Below are 18343 nucleotides of genomic sequence, written 5' to 3'. Positions count from 1 at the left end.
AAAAACAAAGTGCAAGGGCTTTATTTTTAATTTTTTTTTTTTTTTTTGAGAGAGAGAGAGAGACAGAGAACTAGCAGGGAAGGGGCAGAGAAGGGGCAGAGAGAGAGAGAGGGAGACACGGAATCTGAAGTAGGCTCCAGGCTCTGAGCTGTCAGCACAGAGCCGGATGCGGGTCTCGAACCCACGAACTGTGAGATCATGACCTGAGCTGAAGTCAGACGCTTAACTGACTGAGCCACCCAGGTGTCCCAAAGAGCAAGGGCTTTCAATTCAAATCTCAGCTGAGTCTCTTACTGTCTGAGAGGGAGGGACCTCTGAGCTTCCATTTTCCCATCTGTAAAATGGGAGTAATGAAACTGATCTCACTTGGGGGATGAAATATGGGACTAATTCCAGTGCTCTGCCCAGTGTCTGGTTTACTGTAAGTACGAAATCTATTCTTCTTACCCTTCATCCTTCCTTTCTCCCTGGATTATCTGGGCCAAGTAGCTTTTCACTTCTCTAACTTCCATCCTTCTTGAACTGTGTTTCCCACAAAAGCCTCTGGCCGTAAAACACGAAGTACCTCTGAAGGGCACTGCCCAGAAGAAATACAAAGCCAGCCACATATTCAAGCCACATGTGTAATGTAAAATAGTCTTGGTGGCCACATTTAAAAAGTAAAAGTAAAGAGCATAATTAAGCCATTTATTCAAATATACTTTTAAAATATATTTTATTTAATCCAATATATCCAAAATAATATCATTTCAATATGCAATCAATATTTTTAAGTATTAAGTAAATATTTCCCATTTCTTTTTGTTATTTGTAACATCTTTGATACCTGATGTACATACTAAACTTACAGCCCATCTCAGTTCAGACTGACCATATCTCAGATATGATTAGAAGCTTCTGTATTGGGTTGCACGGATCTAGACTTAGAGACTTAAGCTTCTAACAGGTGTGCAGATGCTTCAAATGGGGCCATCAGCCAAGGGCTTTGGAGTGTTGCCTTGGAAACATCATTACAGGTGCAAAATGCCCACGCATTTTGATGGTTTGCATAAGAAATGGAGACAACAAAGGCAAGTCCCCACTGGTAAATTAATAAATAAATGTAAATAAATAAATTCTAAAAAGTTCTAGAGTGTGACTCAAGAACTCTGAGGGGCTCATCCTTCCTTCTTTCCCTCCTGCGCAAGATATCTCCCCTAGAACCCCAAGAAGACCAAGCTGTCTTGCTTTTCAACTATGAAGGTCAGACGGGGACAGGGGGTGCCAAGACTTCATTTCTCCACTTGACGTCTAATACACATCTCCACTTTTATTTGTTCAAACCTATATTCTGGAATAACTGCCACCTTGTAAATATGTTCCTTCTGCCCCTGACCTAGCTCAAGATCTGACAATTCCATTCTCCCTATTGCCCTCGAGTCATCTTCAACTTCTCTATCCCACACACTACACTTAAAATATCATCAAATCCCACACTCAAAAAGTATCCAGAACTCACCACTCCGACCACCTCTCATTATCTCTACTATCCCTTTGGGGGGAGCCACCAATACCTCGAGCCTGAATTAGTACAACAGCCATGTAACAGATTGTCTTGCTTGTTCCTTTGCTGCCCATAAAGCAGCTAAAAGGATTCTTCTTTAAAATGCAAGCATACATCAGTGAGTCAAAAATATGTATTTTTAGTCACCATTAAAATGATAGAAAAATATATACACCACTTAGGAATAACTCTAGACAAAATATGCACTATTTTATAAAGAAAGTTATAAAATTTTATCAAGTATTTTAAAGAAAATTTTATTCAAATATTCTAAAGACTATTTGTCATCTAAACAAATGAGCATACAAACCATGTTCATGAATTGGAAGCGTCATTTTCATAAAGATATTGTATCTCTCTGAATGGTATTTTCAACCAATCCTGAACATAGCTTTTTTGTTGAATCTGATAAACTGTTTGTAAAATCATGTGAAGAAAGAATGTACCAAGAATGTCAAGACAGAATGGAAGGAGAAGAAAAAAAATAACAAGACTCTTTTCAGATATCAAAATTCATTGTAAGCCTAGAGTTAATCATATCATATAGTATTGGCAAAGGGATCAACAAATGGACAGAACAGAGAGCCCAGAAACAGACCTGCATATACATGACAACTTGATTTATAACGGAGCTGGTGTAGATCAGTGACTAAAGAATGGCCTTTTAATTAATAGAGCTAAAGACTCTTGGTTACCCATATGGGAAAAAAACAAAACAAAATGTAAAAATCATTTTTGATGGGACAAAACACTTAAATGTGAAAGGCAAAATTATAAAAAAAAATGTAAGAGTAATTTTATGACTTCGTGACGGAGGCAAATTTCTTAGATAGCACACATGTATATCATAAAAGAACATATGGATAAATGAAGCTCATTTGAAATTAAGGAATTTGGTCAGTAATAGAAATTGCAAAGAATGTATGGAGACAAGGCACAAGCAATGGAAAAATATTTACAATATACATTTACAACAAAGGATTAATATCCAGATATGTATTAAATTATGGAAAATCAACAGGGTAGAATACAGATGGCTCCAAAGAGAAGTGGGCGAAAGATCTGAACATGAAAAGGAATCCAGAATGGCCAGTAGGCATATAAAGAGATGCCCAACCTTAGTAATTCAGGAAGTGCAAATTAAAAACACAGATGGATTTAAAAATAAATTAATTAATTAATTAAGTAAGTAAATAAAATAAAAAAACACAGATGGATTTTTATTTTCACTAGATTGGCAAAAATTAAAACTCCAGCCATATCAGATGCTGGTGAAGATGTGGGAACAACAGAAACTTTAACATATTGCTCATGGGTGGGTAAAATGAAGCAATTGGTTTAGAAAGCATTCTGGTATCATCCAGTAAGGGTGAAGGTATGTAAAATCCATGACCCACCAATTCTACTTTTAGGGGACATGCCTTAGGGAAGTCTTGCACACATACTCTGGGATATACGTACAAGCAGAGCCCTAGCAGTACTCACAAATCCTGAGTGCCTAGCAGCTTGTGATAGAAAAACAAAACCAAAAACAAAAAACAAAAAACAAAAAACAAAAAAAAAAAAATTCCAAGTGCTCATCAGCATTAACTTGGGGAAGTATATTGAGATATATTTATATAGAACAGAATAATATGAAGGAATTCCAGAAACAAAATTGGGAGCAAGCGAGGCAAGTCTTAAAAAAATATTTAATTCCTATTTGCAAAGTTCAAAAACATGCAAAACTAACACGTATTTAGCAATTTAAATATATGAGCTAAAACGATAGAGAAAAGCAAGGGAACAACAAGCCCTGAAATCTGGGAAACCACGTTCTCTGATAAGAGAGAAAGGACAAGCCTGTGAAGGACCTCAAAGATGCTGATGCTATTTTTTTTTTATTTTTTTTACGTGTATTTATTTACTTTGAGACAGAGAGAAGAGCACAGAGAAAAGCAGAGAGAAGGAGAGAGAATCCCAAGCAGGGTCCACACTGTCAGCCCAGAGCCTGATATGGGGCCTGAACCCACGAACCGTGAGATCATGACCTGAGCCGAAATTGAGAGTCAGACACTTAACCGACTGAGCCACCCAGACGCCCCTGATGCTGATGATCTTGAAAGAACACACTTAGGTGATACTTCTCATACCCTATACACTGTTTCTGAATTTTCTTTTCTATAAACTCAACATGTAGAAACTCACTAAGTCTAAGGGAGTACAGCCCAGGACCTCACACTGAACAGGAAGGCCGTCCTTACCTCTCTGGCTGAGTCGCCTGGCCTGCCCCTCACGGCTCTCTGCCCCACTGGCCTCCACCAGGCCCCCTGCACTGCACTTTGACGTCCTTTCTCCATTCCCCTGCCAAAAATATTTCTCAAAAACCACAGAGCTCAGACTCTCCCTTCCTTCAGGTCTCCACCCAGAAGGCATGCACATTCTGGGCCTCCTGACCCCCTACTCCCAGGCCTCTGCATTCCATCCCACTTCAGCCCATCACGCCAAGTACAACTGCCCCCGTCCACTGGCCCTGATGCCTTTAACAGTGCCTGGCAGGAAATGGCTCTCCATAAGTATTTCTTGAAATCTCTCAAATAATTAAATGGATGATTATGCAGAAAATCATGTCAGCATCGAAGCTTCCTTGGAAAGAGTAATACATGAAATCCTTAGTTGCTGCATTAGCTCCTCCTGGCTTCCCAGAAGCTGGGACAAAGGATTGGTTCAGTGTTCTGTAAGGTCTGATTTCAGGAGGAGAGAAAAGCAAATTCTCTGTGAGCCAGGTGGTCCGGCTTAATCAGTTGCTGTTTCTAAGGTTTGATGTGGTAATTCACATGAGGAGAGGGAGGCCGGAAGAGGCACCTACTTACCAGACCCCCGGGGAGTGACCACAGGACCAGGACAAAGCTAGCTCTCTTGGTGACCAGGCTGGAGTGACCCACAATTCTCAGCACCCTTCAGAGGCCTGTGCAGGGGGCCGGGCAGAGGAGTCTCACGGTCAGCCGCCCTTCCCCATCCCTGGGAATTAGCACAGACAGGCTCACATCCAGCCTGCCCCTGGGGTGGCGGGTCACCTTCCTTAGCAGAACCGTGAGAAAGGGCTTGACCTGCGGTCAGAGGATGAGGAATGGAGCTGGAGCCCAGCCTGGCTCAGCACACTCCAACAGTGACAGACACCCCAGCAGACCCTGGCATCAGAATGCCCCTGCACCGCGCCCCCCTCCCCCACCCCCGCCACCACACACTTCCTGCTTATCAGCTCGCCTCTTCTCCCACATCCACACACCCAGATCAGGCACCGGCAGTCACAAGTGTTCCAATGCTGAGCTTTCCAGCAGGCGGCCAGTAGACCCCACCCTGACCGACAGGACCTCCATGCCCATCTCCGGCCTGGCCCGGTGTGGCCGAGAGCAAGGTCACCTACCCAGAGGTGTGGCGGTCAAGGCCTGCAGAATTCAGGTGGCATGGGTGCCCCCATACTGGGCCACAGCCCCTCAGGCCTGGGGGAAGAGGGCTCGGCCAGCATTGTTAGTCTCCAACAGCGTTTCACTATGAATCACTCAAGCTGCGTTTCTGCTCATTTCCTGGAGAAAGCAGAAGTGAAGAGTCAGCAGATGCCTGTTGTCCCCATTACCCAGACGGCGACAGAACTGCCTGGGTTCTGGTGGGTGACTCGGGCCCTGCAGAAAGGCCCCTTAGGGGAGTATGCTCAGAGGTCAAGCAGTGCTGGCCACGGCCAAGCACAAAGAGGAACAGCTAGTGAATAGTGGATACAGAATTTAGCCTTGTGTTATTCAGCTGGACTTTCCCGTTGTTTCTTGATCCCACCTATCCTCTCTGAGCCTTTGGTAAAATACAGATAATAATGGTGTTTAGGTGAATTTGGTTACAGAGGTGTCTAAAGTGCAGCCATGGACAGTGCCTGGGTTCATCAGTCTCCTCTCTGTCAGGCCTGGAGAGAGCTCCTCACTTGGATTTCTTCCTCCCCCATCCTAAGCCCTGAGTTTTACCACTGATCCAGGGAGTCCTCCAAGGTCGGATGGTGAACTGTGGGTGACACTAATGATGATGAAAGAAAAGTTTATTTTGTTTTATTTTTTTTTTGAAATACAATTTTAAATAATAGGATGAAGTTCTCTGAAACTCAGCATCAACACTCTCTTTCCTTGGGGTGCGTGGGTCCAACTCTTGATTTTGGCTCAGGCCGTGCTCTCTCGGTTCATGGGTTCGAGCACCCCCGCCCCCCCCCCGACGTCAGGCTCTGCCCTGACAGCGTTGTGCCCACTTGGAGCTCTCTCTCTCTCCTTCTCTTTCTGCCCCTCCTCTGCTCGTGTTCTCTCTTTCTTAAAATAAATAAATAAACTTAAAAAAGAAAAGAAAAAGTTCCCTTTCCTGTACGTCTATTAGGCTGAGCCATTTCACATTGTCTTTTCATAACACCCCCATGTAGCATCAGCTAGCTCGTCACCGTGTTCAGTTCACAACCCAGATGACCGTTTATAAGTAACTATGAGCAAGAGACAACATCCTTTGCTGTGGGAGGCAAAAAAGCCCTGGGATTGGTCCAAAAATGAAAACACAGTTATAACGAAGCCTCCTCTCTTGCCAGTGAAAAGTTGCCAGTAGACAGCAGCCAAAATAGGAGACGTGTCCAGCTGTAGACCCAGGCATCATGTCCCCGCTGACCCCAGGCCCCTTACCCAGCAGGACGGAGAGGTCCTAGCATCCTTGCTCGAGCTTTCATTTCTCATCCCATCCACGGGTACCCAGAAAGCTACGGTGGAAGCTGGAAGCATGGAACCACAGGCAGGACACCTTGGGTCACCCTGAGACACTCAACAGTGTGTGCAGCAGCACAAGAATCATCTTGTTGGGCCAGAATGGGCTCCACTTTTTTTTAAGTGACAAATTAAAATCAATGGTTCTACTATTTCCAACATCTGTGATGCTATATAGTATGCACCATTATGGGCAAAAAAACATTCATCTTCTTGGCAGCTGGGACAAGACTCTTCCCAAGGGAAAGACCTGCTTTTGGCAACTAAAGATGATAGGTTGCCAGAGGCTGGGCTCCTGGGTTGAAAATCTCAGGTGAAAATATCAGGTATACAAAGACAATGAATATCTTTACGTCGTTTCTTATTTGTGGCATGAAGCTACTGTGATGTGCTAAGGAACAAATCAAGTAACATTTGCAAGTGGGTCTTGAAACACTAGAAAGAGCTACACAAGAATGAGTTGTTATTATTGAGAAACCTGTCCGTGCTCAGACACTGGGGCAGCCAGGGCAGCTATGAACGGCTCATGTAGATGTGTATTTTCATTGAAGGGAGATGTGAAATTCTGTGATTTTTTTTAAATGTCCAAAAATAGCAATTATACTTCTGCGTCCATTTATGACAACATAACTGTTACAGAACATACCCTCCCATTGAAAGAAACTCTAAATGTGTAAGACAACGGTTTTCATGTATTGAATAGCAGGCTGACTAACACTATGATCCTTGAAGGGAGAGAAACCCAGGGGAGCCCCACAGTTGTCCTGGCTTTCTTCCTATGGCTACTTTCTGATAAGGTGCAGGAAAGTGGAGGCCCAGGGGCAGTAATCTCCCTGAACTGAAAATGTGTAAGAGTAAAGGAACTAGAATTTTCAGGGCAGAGTCCTAAGAAGAATGTGTTTTGTGGGAACTCATTGTGTGTGTCCTTGGCCAAGGCTTGCCCGTGCATGTGTGGGGTAAGACTCCAAAAGACCTAGCAGAGATCACCTGCCTCAACGCTGAGAACTAAATGGAGATAACGGAGACTGGGCAGTGCTATGAATGTTAGTTACATCCCATCCAGACTGAAAAGACTTCACTGCACATCTTGAGAATTCATCTTATACTCCAGAAAGGCCACACAGAAAAGTAAAAACTGCACACAAGAGTAGGAGCCATGAACTAGGAACAAGCTCAAAACTGAAACAGAAAATCCCTGGGGACTCTGAGTGGTTCAATCGGTTAAGCATCTGACTCTTGATTTCAGCTCAGGTCATGATCTCACAGTTGTGAGATCGAGCCCCGCATCTAGCTCTGCACTAAGCATGGAGCCTGCCTAAAATTTTCTCTCTCTCCCTCTGCTCCTCTCCCCTGCTTGCGTTCTCTCTCTCTCTCTAAAAAAAAAAAGTAAAGAAAAGAAAAAAAGAAAGAGAAAAAGAAAGAAATAGAAAATCCCTAACAAATAATAAAAGCAAGCCTGGCAGAACCAAAAAGAGATTCCAGTAAATGAACTGCCAACCAGAGCAAAACTCATGATGCTTTGATGGAAGAAAACATAATGCAGCATCCCTTCAATGTAGCATCCACATTCTCTGGCATACAACTACAATTAGTAGAAATCTGGAGAAACAGAAAAATGTGACCTATAATGAGAAAAATAACTATCAATAGGAACAGTCCCCAAGATGAACCTAATGTTGCAAGTATCACCCCAGGACTTTAAAGCAGCTATTAGAAATATGTTCAAGGACTTAAAGGAAAAGATAGTCATAATAATTGCGAGGTAGGACATTTCAGCATATAAATGGAAAATATAAGAAGATTGCAATGAAGAATATCCAGTGGAAAAAGAGTCTCTTCCACAAATGGCATTGAGAACGCTGGTCAGCTACATACAAAAGAATGAAACTGGACCACTTTCTTCCACTATCACTATACACAGAAATAAATTCAAAATGGATGAAAGACCTAAATGTGTGGCAGGAAACCATAAAAATCCTTGAAGAGAAGGTTAAGCGCCCACCTCTTGGTTTTGCCTCAGGTCATGATCTCATTGTTCATGAGTTCAAGCCCCACATCAGGCTCTGCACTGAGACCATGGAGCCTGCTTTGGATTCTCTCTCTCTCTCTCTGCCCCACCCCGGCTCTTCCTCTCACTCTCAAAATAAATAAATAAACATTAAAAAACATCCTTAAAGAGAGCACAGGCAGTAAGTTTTCTGACATTGGCCATAGCAACATTTTTCTAGGTATGTCTCCTGAGGCAAGGGAAATAAAAGTAAAAATAAACTGTTAGGAGCTTCTACACAGCAAAGGAAGCAATCAACAAAACTAAAAGGCAACCTACTGCATGGAAGGAGATATTTGCAAATGACATATCCAATAAAATGTTACTATCCAAAATATGTAAAGAACTTATACAAATCAAGACCCAAAAAACAAATAATCCAATTAAAAATGGACAGAAAAATGAACAGACATTTCTCCAAAGAAGACATTCATATGGCCAACAGACACATGAGAGGTGCTCAACATTCCTCATCATCAGGGAAATACACATCAAAACTATAATGAGCTATCACCTCATGTGTATCAGAATAACTAAAATAAAAAACACAATAAACAGCAAGTGTTGGCGAGGATGTGGAGAAAAAGGAACTTTCTTGAACTATTGGTGGGAATGCAAACAGGAACAGCCACTGTGGAAAAGCATGGAGAGTCCTCAAAACGTTAAAAATAGCCTGGATCCAATAATCACGCTACTGGGTATTTAACCAAAAAATACAAAAACACTAATTCAAAGGGATGCATATACCCCTATATGTATAGCAGCATTATTGACAATAGCCAAATTATGGAAGCAGCCCAAGTATTCATCAAGAGATGAATGGATAAAGAAGATGTGGTATATATATACAATGAAATGTCATTCAGCCATAACTGTGGGGAATAGCTAGGAATTCCCAGAGGTTGCACCAATAGGTTAACAAGGCATAAAGAAATAGAAAGCCACAGGATGAACACATCCAAGATTAGGTAAACTAGATTAGGTAATCAGGGCAAAGGCCCCCAGTATAGGACAAAGATATACGAACAGAGAGGCCTCAGGATGAAAACATCAAAAATGAGGTAAAGAAGATTAGGTATTCAGGGCGGAAACGCCCCCCCAACTTAGTACAATAGCAGAAAGCTGCTTTCACAGGAAAGACCAAAATAGGTAAACAGTAAACAGGGCTTTTGACTGCAGCAGGGTGAAGTTGCCCAGAGTGGGGCTAATTAGCAAAAGAAAGGTGCTTTGTTGACCCCGAGGTAGCCTGCTCTGTCTTGTCCCCTAAGCTAGCTAAGTTAAGCAGACTTGGTGCTTCATGTGTGCTGTAAACAAACATCTGCCCAGCACCAGGACTTTGTTTTGTATTGACCCAAACCCGTAACACTGCATATCTTCAAAACCCCTTTCCCTCACGCCTGTGAATTAATGTTCACGGTATCATTGTCTCTTTGTGCACGTCCATCATGCTTGTAAGCCTTCTGATCCTAATAAAAATGGAGCAAGGACCTTTACTCAGGGCTCTTGTCTCCTCCCAGACATTAGCCTCTCTCGCATTTTAATCCTGCATCCGCTCTCTTGCTGGACAAGAGGGAACTCCGGACCCAGAGTCTATGACACATAACAATGAATGAAATCTTGCGATTTGCAATGACGTCTATGAAGCTAGACATTATAACACGAAGTGAAATAAGTTAGTCAGAGAAAGACAAATATATGATTTCACTCATATATGGAATTTAAGAAACAAAACAAGCAAGCAAAAGAAGAGAGAGAGACAAGCCAAGAAGCAGACTCTTATTTTTTAAACTTTTTAAATGTTTTTATTTATTTTTGAGAGAGGGAAAGCATGAACGGGGGAGGGGCAGAGAGAGAGGGAGACACAGAATCTGAAGCAGGTTCCAGGCTCTGAGCTGTGTGCACAGAGGCTGACGTGGGTCTGGAGCTCACGAACCAGGAGATCATGACCTGAGCCGAGGTCGGAAGCTTAATGGACTGAGCCATGCAGGTGCCCCCAAGAAGCAGACTCTTAACTATAAAGAAGAAACTGCTAGTTACCAGAGTGGAGGTGGGCAAGAGGATGGGAGGAATAGAGAGGATGAAGGAGTGCACTCGTCCTGATGAGCACTGGGTATTGTAAGGAATAACTGAATCACTATCTTGTACACACGAAACTAATATAAGACTGTATGTGTTAAATAATAAAATAAAATAACAGAAGGACAAAAAATGGAAATTTTAGAACCAGAAAGTATATTTGAAATGAAAATTTGGGCCAATAGCAGAATAATGGTTGCAAAAAAAATTAATGAAATTTAAGACCAATCTATAGAAATGATTCGATTTGAAAGAGAGAGGAGAAAAGATTGAAGAAAAATAAAAATGCACTCAGTTGCCTTTGGGATAATATTAAATAGTATAATATATGTGTAACTGAAGTCCCAGAGGGAAAGAAGGGAGAGAAGAGAGTAGAAAAAATATGTGAAGAAATAATGTTTGAAATGTCCCAAGTTTATTGAAAAGAAACAAATTGCAGGTACAATAGGTTTAGTAAACCCCAAGCATGACAAAGCGGAAAGAAAACCACCTTTAGGCATGTCGTAGTCAGACTTCTAATGATGAAAAACAAAAAATTATTTTGGGGTGCCTGGGTGGCTTGGTCAGTTAAGCATCCAACTCTTGACCTCATCTCAGGTCTTGATCTCCAGATCTTGAGTTCAAGCCCCACATTGGGCTCCATGTTGGGCGTGGAGCCTACTGAAAAAAAAGAAGATTATCTTTAAAAACAGAGAAAAATAGTATTCCATATGGGGGAACACCACTTCAGGCAGATGTTTTGTCAGAAAAAAAATGGGAGTCATAAGACAATGGAAAAATATCTCTAGCATGTTAAAAGAATAGCAATTATTAACTCATAACTCAAGTTAATAAAATCCTCGAAAAGATGAGGATAAAATAAAGTTATTTTCAGATTACTGACACCTCGAATCACTCATCTCCAGAAGACTTGTACTACAAGAAATTCTCTTTTTTTTTTTTTTTTACTGGTTATTTTATTTTTGAGAGAAAGACAGCAAGGGAGAGGCAGAAAGACAGGGGACAGGGGATCCAAAGTAAGCTCTGTGCTGACAGCAGAGAGCGTGGTGTGGGTCTCGAACTCACCCACTGTGAGATCATGACTTGAGCTGAAGTTGGACCCTTAACCGACTGAGCCCCCCAGATGTCCCTACAAGAAATTCTAAAGGAGGTTTTGGAGCCTAAGGGAAAAGACACCAGATGGAAATGTGGATCTACAGAAAGCAAAGAAGAGTACTGGTAATGGCAAATATAATCAAACGATTTACTTTTTCTTGTCTTAATTTCTTTAAAACATTAGGACCGTTTATAACAACAAAAAAATGTAACACTGTACTTTGGAGTGTATTCCGTACATGCATGAAATATATGGCAGCAATCCCACAAAAGATGACTGAGTAAATAGAAACATACTGTTGCAAGCTTCTCCCATTTTACGTGACATAGTGGTTTATTAACTCTGAGTAATAACAAACTTGTGGCAAGTTAAGGATCCATATTTTATTTATAGCTTTGCGACCAAGATACCAGGAAAGTCAATGCTCAGTTCTAATCAGCAAACACACTGAGCATCTATTCTGTGCCAGATCCCAGTTAGACTCTGGAGAAACAGGTGAGTAAGGGAAGCTTCTGTTGAGGTTATTTCCTACAACACTTATTCAAGTGGGAGGGTGGTTCTCCTTCAGATTGTGGTTCTGGAACACAATGGTCCAGAACTTGGTCCTTTAAAGTCTTGTTGTCATCTGCACCCAATCAGCAAAACAGGAGGGCGAATGGACAAAGCACATCTCCGCTCACAAAAGCCCAGCCTGTAAGTGGCATGCCCACTTGGGCTCGAATTCCATTGTAATTTCATGGCCACAGCTAATGGCGAGGAAGGCTGGGAAGGACAATTCAGCCATGTGCCGGCCTTAATCCTGTTATTAGGAGAGCATACATTTTGGTAGGCTATCAGTATCTCTACCATACTCTCTTCAGAGAGCTTATGATCTACACTGAGGACAATAAAGAAAAAGGTTGATAATATTTTCCTGACTCTTTTTTTTTTTTTTTTAATTTTTTTTTTCAACGTTTTTTATTTATTTTTGGACAGAGAGAGACAGAGCATGAACGGGGGAGGGGCAGAGAGAGAGGGAGACACAGAATCGGAAACAGGCTCCAGGCTCGGAGCCATCAGCCCAGAGCCTGACGTGGGGCTCGAACTCACGGACCGCGAGATCGTGACCTGGCTGAAGTCGGACGCTTAACCGACTGCGCCACCCAGGCGCCCCAATATTTTCCTGACTCTTAAAATAAATCATGTTAATTTTATACATGATGCAAAAAAAAGCATAAAGAATACAGAATAAGATGAAAGTCATTAATATCCTAAATACCATAACCCGCAAATCAATAACCCATGTGAGAAGAACGTTTCATTTTTTCCTGTTTACCAAACTATATTTCTTTCATCTTAATTTCTTTCTTAAATTTAAAATCATGCCATAAATTCTGCTTCATTACATGTTGGGAATTTTGTTTTTCGCTTAATTCATCATAAACGACTGTCCCATGTTGTTATTTATTATAATGCATTTTTTACATGAAACTGGAATCAAGAAGAAGGAAGGCTGTTTATACAGCAATGGGACATTTTTTTAAACCTAAAGAGAAAGCCACGTCCTGAAACCTTCACATTCCCTGTGAGGATTAGGATAAACTGCAGGAAAAAGAGAGGGGATGCAACCAGCAGGCCGTACTTTCTTGGAGGTGGAGAACATGAGTTCTGGTGTAACTGGGAAATAACTCCACCAGACACCTGGAGCCTGAAGGAGTAATGATGAATGCTGTCGGCGACAGGAGGAGACGTGGAGAGGGACAGGCCACCGGAATGCTATAGATGGCCAAATACATTTTTTAATTTGCAAAAGCAGCTGGAAGGTAGAACTGACAACTCCACGTGGGCATTTTGACACGACACTCAGCAGGAGCCCACTGAGAAGATAAAGAACCAGAAGCTGTCATTTAGTCAAACTTGGGCCATCCAACCCTCTTCAACCAGCATGATGATTTCCCAGGACCGAGTCCTAAGCTGGGTTCTGCAGGCACAAATAATAGATAAGAATGTCTTCCTCATGGAGCTTTAAACCCAAGAACAAGTCCTTTAGGTTTAGCTCATATGTTTTTGGTGGAGGAGAAGATATAGGCGTCACTAAGGATGTGATCTTCAGTAAGGCACTAGTCAAAATCTCTTACGATCTCCACTTCCATTTATCTCACAGCTGTCTCCTCAACACCGCCATATGCCTGATACTGTGCAAGATGCCTGGGGGGGTGATAAGATCCGGTCTGTCTTTGGGAAATTCACAGACATCACACACACCATGCACAGCCACACACCTGTCATGCCCAAACGGTTTTATTTTAGGGAAGTAGGAATAAACAGCCGAAAGTTCACTTTAACACTGAGTGCCTTTATGCTCTGCCACCACGGATGTGGCATTGACAGAAATTTGGTCTTCCCTAAAGAGGCTCGGCTTTGGGGGAGATCTCATGAGACCAGAGAGAGGATATCAGTGAGGAGCAGGCTTAGCAGGGGAATGGAGTGTGGTTTCTGGCAGTAAGGAAGGTGAGGGGATGTTTTGAAAAAAGATGCATGGGAAACAGAGCTTTTTCAAGAAGGGGTGCTGGAACAACCTGGATATCCATGATGAAAATACATCATTCTTGACTCCTGCCTCACAACATATATGAGAGAGAAAAAAGAAAGAAAGAAAGAAAGAAAGAAAGAAAGAAAGAAAGAAAGAAAGAAAGAAAGAAAGGAAGGAAGGAAGGAAGGAAGGAAGGAAGGAAGGAAGAAAGGAAGGAAGGAAAGAAGGGAGGAAGAGAAACAAAAGAAACAAAAACAAACAAAACACAAGATTTCTTAGACTGAAAGAGCTAATGCTATAATGCTCCTTAGAGAAAACATTAAAAAATATCTATGGGCCCTGGGAGTAAGAAAAGGTTTCTTGGACAGGTCACAGAAAGCAGTAACCATAAAAGAAAAGGTTGAGAAACTAGACTTCATCAAAATTAAAATTTTCTATTTTTTTTTTAGTTTACTTATTTTGAGAGAGGGAAGAGAGAGAGAGGGAGAGAGAACAAGACCAGGGGAGGGACAGAGAGAGAGGGAGAGAGAGAATCCCAAGCAGGCTCCATACTGTCAGTGCAGAGCCCGATGAGAGGCTTAAACTCACGAACCATGAGATCATGACCTGAGCTGAAATCAAGAGTCAGAAACTTAACTAACTGAGCCACCCAGGTGGCTCAAAATTAAAAACTTCTTCTAATCCAAAGGTATTATTAGCAAATGAAAAGGCAAGTCATAGGCTGGGATAAAATATTCACAAAGCATATATCTGACCAAGGAAGGATCCAGAACATATAAAGAACTCCAACAAATCAATAATTTAAAAATATACAACCCAATAAAAAAAATGTAAAAAAGACTTATACAACCAAAAAATGTGTAATATATAAAATGAATACATATATGCATGTATATACACAAATATATATATATATGCACATACATACACACACACACACACAAATATATACAAATGGCCAAAAGGTGCTCAGTATTATTACTTATCAGGTAAGTGGAAATTAAAATCACACTGAGATGCCTCAGCACACCCACTACAATGGCTAAAAAAGATTAATAACACCAGATAGAGAGGATTTGGAGGAACAGGAATGCTGGTAGGAATGTACAATAATACAACTACTTTTGTTAACAGTTTAACAGTATTTTACAAAGTTAAACATACACTTATGTGACCCAGCAATGCATTCCTACCTACCTATCCAAGATAAGTAAAAACACATGTCCACATAAAACCATGCATGAATATTCATAACAGCTTTATGTATGATAGCTAAAACCCAGAAACAACCCAAATGTCCACCAACTGGATAAAGAGTAAACAAATCATGGTATATTTGTACAATAGAATTCTGTTCAACAATGAAAAGGTCTGCTATCGACACACCCTTCAATACGGATGAATCTCACAGACATTACCGACTGGATGGAGCGGCACACAAAAAGTACATATATTCTGTGATCCTATTTATATGAAAAATAGCCTATGTTTAAAAAAAAAAAGATCAGAGCATTGGTTGCCTCTGGGAATGAGATACTGACTGGAAAGAGGCACAAAGGAACTTTTGGAAGCGATGGGAATATTTTATGTTTTGATAGAGGTATGAGCTACAAAAGTAGAGCATTTTGCAAATATACATAAAAATATACACGCATAAAATTTTACATTAAAAAACTATAAAAATAATTAAGGAAGCAATAAGATATAAATGAACCAAAAACGGCAAAATGTCGATCAAGGTTGACGTTGAACCATGGGTACATGGGTTCATTATATTATTTTATTTGTGTATATTCAAATATTTTCCATAATAAAACTTTTTTAGAAGAAAAAGAAAGCAAGGAAGAAGGGAAGGCTAGGTATACCACAAATCAAAATATACTCTAAATCTTCTATCATGGAAACATTGTTCTCATGGGTAAATAGAGAAAACAGTGGAACAGAAGATCCAGAAAAAGCCTCAATTACACGCGCAAATTTAGTGTCCTCAAAGGTGACATCTCACATCAGTGGAGAAAGACGAACTACTAATAAGTGAGTTAGACAACTGGATACAAATATAAGAACAGATACTACACTCGATCTTAGCCAAAAAAGCCGAGAAGCAGTGGATAGAAATAGAAGAAAAAAATAAAATTTGATCATTTCTCACAACTAAATAGAAGCCAAATGAATCCATTGTTTACATGCAAAAAAAAAAAATTAAACACATGCTAAAGAAAAAAATAAAAGGGTTCACAGAGCATCTGGCAGCTACCAATGGGGACATAGCTCTGGAGAGGTGGCCACAACACAGGTCTGTCCCAAGGAGGTGGCAGGCTCGAGGCAGGGACACAGACCTCGAGTGAGAGCCCAAGGAGGGGCCGAAGGGAAGAGCTAGGATTCCAAGAGCAGACAGAGCTGAGCCGTGGGGCGTGGGGTCCCAGAGGCTGCCCGCAGGCTGGGGAAACCAGGAGAAACAAAAGTAAAGCATGCATTCATTTCACCAGTGCCCGTGGCCAAGTCGTGCAAGGAGTGACTGCCCTCCGGTCATCACATTAGGTCAACCACTGCTGCAGCCTCTGGACTGGGAGTGAGGAGGAAGGAAGGGGAGGGGACGGAGGAGGAGAGGAGCACACACTGTATTGGTGTGGCATCTAGAACAACCGCGGCAGGCCCAGACTGAATCTTGGACACGGCTGGCAGCACAATGATGGTGTGGCACGGCCACAGGGGAGGAGGGTCGAAATGGTGGTCCTTCCAAAATTCTACCTAATCCGGGAAGGGCTGCTTTTCCTGGGCCACAATGGACCCTTACTGGGTACAGAAAATTTGCCCGCAGGGAGGTCCTGAGAAGAATTTACCTTGGCGCATCAAGCTCCTTGAAGACGGTCTGTCCCACAGAGAGGATGGGCATACTGGGAGCTGGCTAAGAGAGGGCCAGGCCAGGAAGCAGTGGGCAGCAAGGCAGAGACATCCAGGGGTCAGGTGGGAATGTGTGTGAGGCCGCGTTCCCAGGGCAGGCAGGGCGGGGGGGTCTGGACAGCGCTGCGCGCGGCTCTCCCGGCCTGTCACCAGGAAGGTGAGGGAGGGAAAGTGGCACCCAGGGACTCGCTATGCACCCTCTGAGGCCTGGCTGTGAACCAGAACTGATTCCCTGGGCAAATACCGAATGAGGACAGCCACCCCCTGGCAGTGGTGCCACCATGCCTTTGACCTCTTGGAGGAAGGCCAGGGTCAGAGAACAGAGACACGGTTTCTGGAGGCAGACTTTTCTCCCTTGTCCTTAGTGAAGTAAGGTCTGGATGGGAGGTGTGTCCTCAGCCCCACCATGCAGGAGCCTGGCCGCTTCCTCCACATGCCTCACTAGGTAGGCTCTTGGCCGGAGGTACAGAAAGTGAGTGGCTGGCTTTGCCAGAGCAAGCAGGATGTGGCGTTCCTCTTGTCCCTGCTTCCTGCCGTCTGTATCATTCCACCTGCGGGACTCTCGCCGGCTCCTTCCCTGGTCCACAGCATCCATGGTGGAACAGAGCCGTGCATGGCTCCTGAATACCATCTCTCACGTGAGGTCAGCCTCCCAGAGACAGATGTTCCCGAACCCTCACACCTCCTTTTGAATCAGTGAACACCAGGACCAACCAAATGTGGCCCGGATGGGATCTGGAGTTGACTGTGATTAGGTCACTGTGGGTCACTATGGGTCAGTCCCCCAGTCAGAACTATCACTGGTGGCTCACCCTGGGCAAACCTGGCTGTCTGGGCTGCAGCCACATGGGAGGCTGGAGTGGGATGGGTGCAGGGAAGGCTGTCTGATCCTGCATCCTTACAGCTCGGACCCAGCCAGATGCTCATGCCCCAAAGAGGTCACCTTACAGCGATCGCTGCAAGGCAGCTAAGTACATCCTCTCCTGGAGCCAAAGGAGACAGAAAGGAATGCAGGTGCTTTGAACGAGATGCTGCCATGTTTGACCCTGGAGGAGGGGAGAGGGAGCCAAAGGCCTGGGAGGCTGGGGTTAGAGGGTCCGGAAAGAGCTAAGTGAGGTTAGGATCACTATGCAGAGCGGCAGAGTGGAGCCGAAAGAGCAGAGTGGCCTAGCTTCCGTTCTCAGAAGCTTGGTCAAGGTTAGATGCCTCTGTGGAGGAGCCTCCCTCCCAACTCCCGCCAAGATGCACCGAGATGATGGGAAGAAAGGGAGGCGCCTTTCTCCGTGTCCCAAGGCTGTTCTTTGGGTCCCGCATCCTTTGTCACAGGGTAGAGCCCAGGTCCTCCACAACCATCCTGGGGGCCTCGGTGCCTTTGTACAACCCACTCTGGACGGTGGCCTTTGGG

At 43.0% G+C, this 18343-nt stretch overlaps 1 protein-coding gene and 1 pseudogene across 7 annotated transcripts in view; both read right to left on the bottom strand.

Annotated features, from left to right (window-relative positions):
* The window catches only part of WDFY4 (WDFY family member 4), a 297907-nt gene extending 292755 nt beyond the window's left edge, over window positions 1–5152 (bottom strand). The window contains exons 1-2 of one of the 7 annotated variants that reach the window (XM_058696983.1): window positions 4950–5108; window positions 4396–4632 (exon numbers count right to left, since the gene is read on the bottom strand). The gene's annotated coding sequence lies outside the window, so the exon portion shown is untranslated. Of the gene's footprint in view, window positions 1–3786; window positions 4363–4395; window positions 4633–4949 lie in introns of those variants that run through there. The other 6 variants (XM_058696988.1, XM_058696987.1, XM_058696986.1 and 3 more) reach the window with 6 other exon arrangements.
* Window positions 5153–16022: 10870 nt separating this feature from the next.
* On the bottom strand, window positions 16023–16143 carry LOC131494194 (U2 spliceosomal RNA; annotated as a pseudogene).
* Between the last annotated feature and the right edge of the window lie 2200 nt (window positions 16144–18343).

Source organism: Neofelis nebulosa, chromosome 13 (assembly GCF_028018385.1).
Source record: "Neofelis nebulosa isolate mNeoNeb1 chromosome 13, mNeoNeb1.pri, whole genome shotgun sequence".
In the NCBI taxonomy this organism is placed as follows: Eukaryota; Metazoa; Chordata; class Mammalia; order Carnivora; family Felidae; genus Neofelis; species Neofelis nebulosa.
The sequence above is the reverse complement of the archived record's forward strand: the minus strand, read 5'-3'. Positions and strand labels throughout refer to the sequence as shown.